This window comes from Podarcis filfolensis (assembly GCF_964270895.1).
Source record: "Podarcis filfolensis genome assembly, chromosome: 5".
NCBI classification, from domain to species: Eukaryota; Metazoa; Chordata; class Lepidosauria; order Squamata; family Lacertidae; genus Podarcis; species Podarcis filfolensis.
In genome coordinates this window covers 50,917,846-50,928,469 of record NC_139608.1, presented here as the reverse complement: position 1 = coordinate 50,928,469, position 10,624 = coordinate 50,917,846, and positions in this window count along the sequence as shown.

Genomic DNA, 10,624 nt, shown 5'->3' with positions numbered 1-10,624 from the left:
TTGCCTCTGATTCTGTTTTCGTATGTGTGTCGCTTTTCCCTTTGCTTGATCCCTGTGTTGTTTTTCCTAACTTAAAAAAACCCCAAAACACTTGTTTCCCTTATTTAGCCCTATTTTCCCTCCCTTGCCTCGGTGCTGATTTGTCTGGGACTCATGCCTTCTTTCATCAGTGCTTGCAGCCCATGCCTTCCTCCTTTCATTCCAGGCACTGCCAGGCATTGCTGTACCAATGGAGCCCCACTTGGACTTGGGGGCGATGGGGGAGCGGCAGACAAAATGGCAGTTAAGAGCTCTGCACCCAGCTCTGGACATTCTTTGGCTGTTTCTGCTATCACCGCAGCACACAAGTGTGTCTTTGCCTGTTGAAATCTTTTTATTTTAAATGATATTTATTAAAGTTTCAGAAAAGATTACAAAGATAAGAAAAAGAAAGAAAAAAGAAACAAAAAATACAAAATACAGAAAAATAAAAACAATTAAAAACAAATCAATCTTTCCATGTCTTGTCTTTCATTTACTTGTTTCCCTGACCTCCTCACACCTCCCTTTTTTGTATTCCTGTTCAGTTAGTTAATTCAGCAAATCCTTTCCCTCTTTGTTTTTATCTTAATCCTTTATCTTAATATATTATAACTTTACATTCTCACCTGTTAACAATCCATTTTTACATACTCCTTTGTAACATTACTGCTAAAACCACTTAACTTCATTCCAACATCATTCTAACATTCATTAATTTTGCAGTATTTCTGTAAATAGTCTTTAAATTTCTTCCAATCTTCTTCCACCGACTCTTCTCCCTGGTCTCGGATTCTGCCAGTCATTTCCGCCAGCTCCACTTTGCCTGTTGAAATCTTTTCCAGCATTGCAGAGGGCACATTATATGGGAGAGCTTCCTCATGTCCTTTCAAGGGGCCTCCTACATGGACAAGTGTGCTACAGAGCTCCTTTCAGAGGAGGATACTGCATCCCAAGTGCAAGGGGCCTTGTAGACCTGACATCATCTTCCACCAATGAATTTTCTGGTTTTACAGCATCCCCTCTAGTTACTACCTTGCTTGCTTCTGCTGTTGGCCAGCCTAACATACCTGGTATTGGGCAGCCTCGTTTATTACCAGCAGCTCAGACACTGCAGTTTTCAACCTGAATAAGGGAATCCTTAATGGGGGGAATTTCCCAGTACCTGCATGTGCTACCCATGCCGGCTGCTCAGCCAGTGATACAGCCACCTGCAGCTGCTGTCACACAAGCTGTTCTATCATTCCTCACCATTAGCCATGCAGCCTGAGGCTCATGGGAATTGGACTCCCCACTGATATCTGCAAGACCACAGGCTCCCTGTCACTCATTTAGAGACACTGAGCAAGCCAGACAGGTGCAAGCTGGTCCTGCAAGGCTTCTTACCTGCTCTCTTCCTTTGGGTGACACAGCCACCCAGAGGAGGCTCAGTGAGCCCCATGGTCCTTGCTGCAGTTTCCACAAGGAAAGGTGATCCAAGACAGGAGCAGCCTCAGCATGACCTCTCTTTGTCTCCTGTGCTTTCCCTTTGGGTGGTGAAACAGCCTTGATTAGGCCCAGTGGGCTTAATTCTCCATGCTGCTGAGACTAAAGTAAAAACCAGCATAGGCAGTGGCTTTTACTGCCATTAACTCAGTAGTGCCATTGTATCCAGCCTTGTAACTAGCAGAGGCCTCGCTCTTGTTTGTTCCTCTTGTCTTTGCACAGCACCACTAGCCACATGTTTCCCCACTAGGCCATCCAGAGGGTGAGAGAGAAGCAGAAGCAAACCCCTCCTGCTCCGGTTGAGTCACTCACATGTGCTAAGCAGCAGCCAACCATACCTGCCTTCATGAAACTCCATTCCATTTCACTTCTGCTGGTTTTCCATTCCCCCACCCTCCGGTCAGCATCCCATAGCCACTGAATGTGTTCTGGTTTTTTTGGTATTTTGGAGGTTTCTCACCTTTGGCTTTTTCCTAAATATTTGTTGTCCTTCTGCAAAACCTTTGGGTTTCCTCAGACCTCCTAATATGCCCTTTTATGCAGGGATGGTGCTTTGTCTTAAAAAAAAGTTTGAAAACAGAGGAAGTGGTTCACCTGTATCATGAAAGCCCTCCTGCAGCTCAGCTTCCAAAAATGATAAGCGGCCCACTCCAATTTTCCAAAGAAAGGATCAGATTAATAATAATAACAACAACAATTTTTTATTTATATCCCGTCCTCCCCAGCTCAGGGCGGCTAACACCAAATATAAATCACAATAAAACGTAATAGAAAAAAAAAGTTAATTAAAATACGGCTTAAAATGCAGCCTCATTTTAGTAGTAGCCCCTAAATCAAGACCATAAAGGGAGGAAACACCAGGTATTCACCCGAGACAGCTATCCGTGCTGGTCCTACACGGGCCACCAAAAAAGCCAAAGGAAAATTTATATACCAAATCCCATATAAGGTGTCAGAGTGAGTCTAAGCCGAAGGCCAGGCGGAAGAGCTCCATCTTGCAGGCCCTGCGGAAAGATGTCAAATCCCGCAGGGCCCTGGTCTCTTGTGACAGTGTTCCACCAAGTCGAGGCCAGTGCTGAAAAGGCCCTGGCGCTAGTTGAGACCAATCTAACCTCCTTGAGGCTCGGGACCTCCAAAGTGTTTTTTTATGGACCTTAAGGTCCTCTGCGGGACATACCAGGAGAGGTTTGATGGTCCTAGGCTGCATAGGGCTTTAAAGATCAAAACCAGTCCCCTAAACCTGACCCTGTACTCCGCCGGGAGCCAGTGCAGCTGGTAAAGTACTGGATGAATGTGATCCCATGGCAAGGACCCCATAAGGAGCCGCGCCGCAGCATTCTGCACCCGCTGGAGTTTGTGGGTCAGCTTCAAGGGCAGCCCCACGTAGAGTGAGTTACAATAATCAAGCCTGGAGGTGACTGTCGCATGGATCACTGTGGCCAGATCAGGGCGAGAGAAATAAGGGACCAACTGCTTAATACGGCAGAGATTGAAAAATGCCATCTTTGCCGTGGCTGCAACCTGTGCCTCCATAGAAAGGGAGGCGTCAAAGGTTACACCCAAACTCTTGACAGAAGGTGCTGGCACTAATTGAGCCCCTGCAAGAGATGGGAGTTGGATTAGTTGGACAGATTAAGAAAGAAAGTTTCCCACATTGCTATAGGATCTGGCTTCATTCACACATCATGACAAACCAAGGTTTATTATACAAACTGCTGTGAGTCTTGGACGCATTTGCTCTTTGCTCTCCTCTAGCAGAGCAACAAAAGATCAGAAGCTTTCACTTCCAGTTTTGATTGACAAGCTCACTTCATAAATCATGGTTTGAATTTGGCCTATTTTAAACAAACCATAGTTAATAAGGGAGGTGGGGGGAGGTGGGAGACACATTGTGCTCCTTCTGGAGTAGTTTGTCTACCTTTGATCTCCACCCTGCACTCAGCTCTCACCTGTGACTCCTAGAAGCTGTCAGCATGCGACAGCGGCCACATCAGAAATAGCTTTGACTGGCTGGCTAAACAAGGTGAGAGTAGCCAATGGGTCTCAAACCTTCAATGAGCTAGGGACTTCCCTTGAATGTGAAGACCAGCTCTGGCAGATTGAGTAAATGAGACCAATAGTGGGTCTAACAGTCAAGAAGGCAGTTTCTGCAAGTGCTGTAGGGGCTCGTCAACCTGAGAAAGCAGCACATCTAGGAGAAGGAAAACTGTGATCCTAAACCTCCACTGCCTTGCAGTCTCTTTGGGAGAAGAAAAGGCCAAGAAGTAAACCCTACACAAATCTGAAGTGAAGTCCCTCAGAGGGTTGGGTGGTGCCTTGTACGTCTCCTTCTGGCAATTCCTGCAGCCAGTTTGGTCCAAACACACTGCTCTGCTTTCCTTTGAGCACATCAATGAGGCCGAGAGGGGGTTCTTGTCATCTGGGCAGCCCAGGACCTCCATCACACTGCCCAGGCTTGTACCCCGGGGAGGTCACTTCAGTGCTGCAAGTTAAGAATAAACAGATTTATTTGTTTGTCAGGTTGAGATGAAATGATGAACTGCAGTTAATCAAAAGCAGAACTATTTGCAGATACCCACAGAGGGATAAGGAGGGGAATACACTTAAACCCAAGGCTCTCTGTGGTTCATTCTCATCATGATAAGTCATGGTTTACTACAATGTTCAAACACAGCCATAATATGTAATTTGTTTTACTATGTCCCTTTCTACATTTGCTCTTTGGTTCAACTGTGCAAAGAGGTATGCTATATCTGTATTTGAACATTTGCAGCTGTTTATACACATCACAATAAATTAGGCACTGTAATGTTTTCATATGAAAATGGTTAGTTCTTTCTTCTGTGTTGTCATTGAACTTCCGTAGACCATTTACTTGAACTTCTGCTATCTTAAACATTTCCATCTATAAAATGGGAATAACTTCGTAAGGACTATTTATTGTTGCATACAAGAAGGGCTACAGAAAAATCCAGGGTTATACTTAGTTATTTATGAAGTTTGACAATATTCATAAGCAAGCTTTAAACTGCTCTTTTTTGTATAAACTGCTTATTGCAGAAAGCTTTAGGCATAGTTTGGTTAGAGATGTGTTCGGCCTTTTTTATTTTTGAACACAAAGTGTACTGTTTCTCAAGACTTCTCAAAGGTTGGTTATGATCTTTATTGCTATACATTTTCTAGCAAGTACCTCTTAGGATCAAAAAAAGACTCTTTGAGCAACAAAATTGCTGAAGATTACCATCCTGAAAGGGACACAGATTACAGCTTGCAAAATGTCTAGGAAGGATAAAGCAAGCAAAAGCCCCACCTGACTTTACTTCTGTATTTAAAAACCCTTTACTTTTCATGAAAAGAAACATTTCACAATCTAAATGATCACTTTTAGCCTGCAATTTCCCATAAAAACTTTCACTTTGTTTCTTTTTTCATTCGTAATGTTGTTGAACTAACTGAAAATTGATACACTTAAAATGCTGTTAGCTGTATACTTCCTCAGATCTAAAATCAATGTTTGTGAACCTCCCTCATTGTGTGCTCACTTTGGTGGGCTGGGAAGTAATGAAGAAAAATCTTCACTGAATCATTTTCTTTTCCTTTCACATCCTTTCTGAAATATCACAGTATCTCTCCAGGGAGTTAATCCCTCCTCGTGTCTCTGTATTCACCAAAGAAGTTTCTAAATTGAAAAGACATTCCTTAAAGGAGGTGCGATTGTGATTGCAGTGTATTTCTACATCCCATGAGATCTGGCTAAATTGTGGAAAAGTCTCCCGCGACATCACTTTCAGTTCCATATGTCTCCAGATAAAGTGACTGTCTCAAACTTTGGTTAGTTTCATTTCCTCTAAATTGGGTTATCCTTAAATTCCTGCTAGATCCCCAATTTTCAATAAAGCATTATGTGGAATTCACATTGAATTGCAGTTTGGAAGGAATTGTTATGCTTTCCATTGGAAAGTTCATTTCAAAGTTACATTTTTGATAATGGGGCAGCCAAGCAATCTGAGACTGCACATGTGTGACAATAATTTCTCCTCTGCCCTCTTCATGCCTCTCCTGGTTCTGGGAGACCAGGGTAGCTTGTCACTGCAGGAGGGGAAACCATCTGTGCCTCTTCACTCATTTCTGCCTCTTGACTTCCCTCATCCCACTCTCCTGCTTCTTCTTCTTCTTCTAGACTTCTCTCTGCCACAGACTCTCCCCGCTCACTAAGCCCTGTTACCTCTTCAGCTTCTGACACCTTCTATTTCCAGTCTTCTCCCTCTGACCACTCACTGTCATCCCACCATCATTCCCCGGGCTCTGAGTCTTCTTCCCTTTAGTATTCCCCAGCTGGTCCCATTCCCCCCATCATTCTTCTGTGTCCAACCAGTCCCTGACACCATTTGATGTTCTCTAGTCAGTTCAGTTTCTTCCCTTCCAGCCAAACTGGTCTGGAAAATCCAATAATCTGCAGGCTGGGGGACTGCACTACTGCTGTCTTCCCCTTTGATGCCTCCATGTGTTTGAGGAAAAGGTGTAACCTCTTACTGTATGACTAGTACCTAGACAGCAGCATTTTGATTCGTTTTCTCAAGAAAATGAAGTTGCACTTAAACTGCACAGAAACAGCTCAAGGCTCACCAGCTACAGAGTAGTCATACCTGTGCTGTTGCATTTAGTGTTCTTTTTAAAAATGATGACTACATAAACTTTATAACACGGGGATGGTTTTAACTTTGATTCTTCATAGCATTTCTCCATAAAATGTTATCAGAATATTTTTTCCTGCCAGTTAGTATGAGATGGCCTTCCAGCTGGAATAATACTCTGGGATACAAGAAACAACTAAAACATAATGCTTAGTGTTCAGTACAACTCCCATCACTAACTTCTTAGCTTATGGGAAACCAGTAGCATTTTCCCCCTAATCCATTTGGAGACTGTAGTGTGTACATTTGTATGTGCTGTACAATATAGGTTATTTGCATAGTAAGAGATTGATCTCAGGTCTCCCTAGGATTCTATTGTACTGACATTATGAAGGAGCTGTTGTAAGCTATCATGTCAAGGCTTACTTAAAGACTTAATAGTTCAAGGATCATTGACACAATAGACTATAATGACTCTCTTGGCAATGTTGTCATTTGTTGCGTTAATGGGCTTGCAGACTATAAGCAAAAAATCTACAGTTTGTGCATGTGTGTATGTTTCTGTATCAGCTATTGCTATGCCTATGCAAAACTCATAATTTAATCACAATTTCAAAATGGAAGATCAAGTTTAGCTTAATAGAATGACAAAACTTTTTGACAATGCTATGATGAAATATTAAGATACAAGCAGTAACGAATTTGGATGTTTGGCGAAATCCATGCTGTTTTTTTAGGTGAACTCATGCTACATTAAGGTAAAGACAATAAAATATTTTGCATCCTGAATTATTCGTACTGTGGTTTTTGAACCAGATGATGTTAATATATATTCTAAAGGTTTGAATAGCCATTTAAAATAATTGTAGGCTGCAATCAGTCATTCACTTACCTGCAACCAAGCCCCATAGAACTCAGCAGAGCTTGCTTCTGAGAAGACACACCTAGGATTACAGTTGTGCTTATTGTAACCCAACTATGATAATATTGAAGTTGGTGACTGGCATGAGACTTGATACAAGTCTTAAGATCTCCAATAGACTATTACTTCTGCTGGGAGATGTTGGTTTTCTGGAACATTTTGAATCTAAAGATATTCTGATATCCTAACTCAGTTGAGATATGATTTAGCATATTTGACTCAGTGAACAAAACTTTTAAAAGAAGCATATAATGTTAATTTTGCATGGTGTTAATGTCTCAGTGTTTTCCTTATTCCCCAAATAACTGAAGTTTTTAATAAGGGAAAAAAATAAATGTTTCATTTAAACAAATTGAGAAGTTTACTGGGAAGTTATCTGTATTGGCATCCTTACAGTAAATATTTTAAAATATGACAGTTAAATAATAATAATATTAATAATAATACGGTAATAATAATAATTTATTTATACCCCGCCCATCTGGAGTATAATATTCTCTTATTTTCTTTAACTTTTAAGGAAAATAAAGACTGTACTTTTTTATATAAAAAAGCTGAGATAGATATTGTGTTCTTCGATTACTACAACTATGACATGTGTTGTTTAATTCAATATTTATAGCTGAGGTACCAAAGGTATATTTAGCTTAAGTGACTATAACAATTGTATTAGTAACTAGCCTCGCTCTCTATAGCTGCAATCAAAACATGGCAGAACCAATTTGTTTTGAATTTGTTGTCCATTAGTAGTTTTGGTGTTGCAACTATCACTAACTGAAGAGGTAATCCACTTAAAAATGCACCTTGACTCTTCTGTAGTTGAAAATTCCAGAGAGGAAAGAAAGCAGATGCACTGCTGATTTATTATATTGTATAATAATTGTATACTTTATATAGAGGAAATTTGGCAAAGGAACAATAACTTCACTATCGTAGGTCATTAGGTAACATGGGACAAAAAAATAGGTATCTACTTCAATTTTAGCAGTGTGATAGGAGTGAAAACGACTAGGGCTCTGGAGAGACATTTTACATGAAAGGTAAAAAGAACAAAAACAACCCCCAAACCTAACACATCTGAAGAGAAGGATCTGGTGTCAATAAGCTGCCACTGCTGTCTATTTTTGGAACAAACTGGCCTTTGCTTGAACTCCCAATACACAGAGAGTTCATGTGAAAAGTTTAAGCAACATTTTATGCAATTCTAGGAAATGGTTACAGACAAGAAGGGGAGAAAAGAACATGACAAGTGAATATATTGCTATAGTAAAAAAAACAAAACTAAAAAACAAACAAAAAACTCCCAACACTAAATATCAAAGGAATTTAACTTGTCTTTGCCCTTTATTCCCCCTCTTGGCATATGCCAAAATTGACACACAACAAAGAATGATGGAAAATGAACAACTAGCAGGAGATGCTACCCATTGTTAGTCATCCTCAGAGTAGACCCACTTAAGTCCTTAAACTAACAGGGCAACTTCATTGGATATAACCTTTAGTATAGCTCTTTCCTCATGTCAGATTCTTACCTGATTTCGTTTGAAATTACCAGTGTCTGCTGAGATAGTGGTCCCATTAAGATGGTCCATTCCAGAAGATTGATGAATCCAGATGGTTTCATGATGAATCTTAGGATTTTTTTCTGTCACTCAATTTACAACCGTGTTGAAGCCCTGGTTGACCTCTGGAATAAGGAAACAACTCAGGCAGTTGATAGAATCGCTCCTGAACACCCTTTCCCTGCTCATGCTATGCTAGCTCCTTGGTGGTCCAAGGGTGTGGCAGCAACAATATGGCAAGGATGACAACTAGACTGTGGCAGAAAGTCTAGTGACGAATTCAATCAAACACAGGCTGCTGAACATCTTAAAACATTATTCTGTGGTAACAGTGATGATGTTTTATTTTCTGCTACCATTGTACCTGCTCTGAGTTGTCCAACAGAGTTGCTCCAAGTGGTCAGAGAGGTTTTGTATCTTAATCCTTAGGTTCAAGAGGAGAACAGCAGTGAAGTGTCTTTATTGCGGGGGGGGGGGGGATGTCTCCTTGTTGTAACAGTGGCTTTGTATCTTTTTGCATTCTGCTGCTTTTTAGTGCTTTTGTTTTTGTTTTAACGTATTGTTAGCCACTTTGAGCTTTTTAAAGGAAAGGATCAAGGAGACACAAATTCAAAATTCTCAGTCAACCAAAATGCTTACCTTAGGCCACTTTCTCTCTGCCTAACCTACATCACAGATAACATGAAGTGGGGACAAGCATGTACACTGCCGTACATGAAATAATTTGCTTAGCCAATTCCATGGAGCCAACACAAACATTGCAATGAGGATGTTTATGCAACTTTTCTTTTCCAGAGCAGGTCACGCATCTCTGAGGTGAAGACTTCAAGAGCAGGAAGGCTTATTATTAATTATACATTGATTTTAAAAAAATAAATAAATCCCAAGATACCAAAAGTAAAAACCATAAAACCAAAATCCACATACACAAACTGGAGTTCATAATGCAAACTGGGGTGAAGGAGACTCCTCGCAATCTACATTCCCTCAGGAGGAATTGTTTGGGGTTGTATCTCTGTGGTGGGCAGAGTAAAAAGACACAGACAGAGCCAAAGATGAGTATAGTTTTCAGCATTATGCGATTTCATAGTGCTGGCATCTCTCTCTCTCCCTCCCCCTTTCTCTTCCCCACTCCACAACTCTTTAAACATTTTATCTCTCCCCTTTTTTGCCCCCTTCATTAACACAGATTGGAACTGATCGCTTGCAGTGAGTTCCCCTCCCCCTGCCACAATTCTCCTTATGTTTTGGTTCTGCCCGTCTCTGATTTCCCCCCTCCCACCACTCTATTTCTTCCTTGAACCCCTTCTCCTTTTGGGGGGACATTGGCAGCTGCATCTCTAACCATCTTTGAAACACAGTGCAGAAAAGGAAACTATTCTCAGGGGGAAAGAGTGTCTGGACGTCTGGATGGAGTTGGTCTGCATAGGACCTCTGGGCTGCTGATTCTCCACCCGTGATCTAAACCCATTAGCAAGCCAGCTGCACACACAAAAATCAAGCTAATCCCAATGCCATTCATGTTTCCTCTGTTGCAAAGCTCTTGTGCCCTCCGAACCCAGCTGTCAAAAGTAAGAAGTCAGAGCTAAATATATGAAATATTAAAAATCCCAGCAGGGAATCAACCAATATTCTGAATGTTCAGACATTTCTGCAGATATTCTAGCATTTCCCCTCTGTTAAAAGAACAACCCCTCTTTGTAGAGTAAATGTTACTGCTGTTGTATAATGTTTTTCATTTTTAAATAAACAAATATTGAGCTGGGAATCCTGTTTAAAATTGCAACAGCTAAGTTGGTGTTTTGTTTCAGTTTTTGGGTTGTTGTTTTTTTTTCAAAATCTCTTCAGTCTGAAGAAAGATTAGGCATGAAATGGTAGCTCTCGCCAATTCTGTTCTTTTTCACACATGTGGTGTAATAATTAGCTATTAACAAGATGAAATTTGATTTGAATAACTTGTTGGCTCACATAATATTCCTCAGGAAATGGTGGTTGCCTATAGC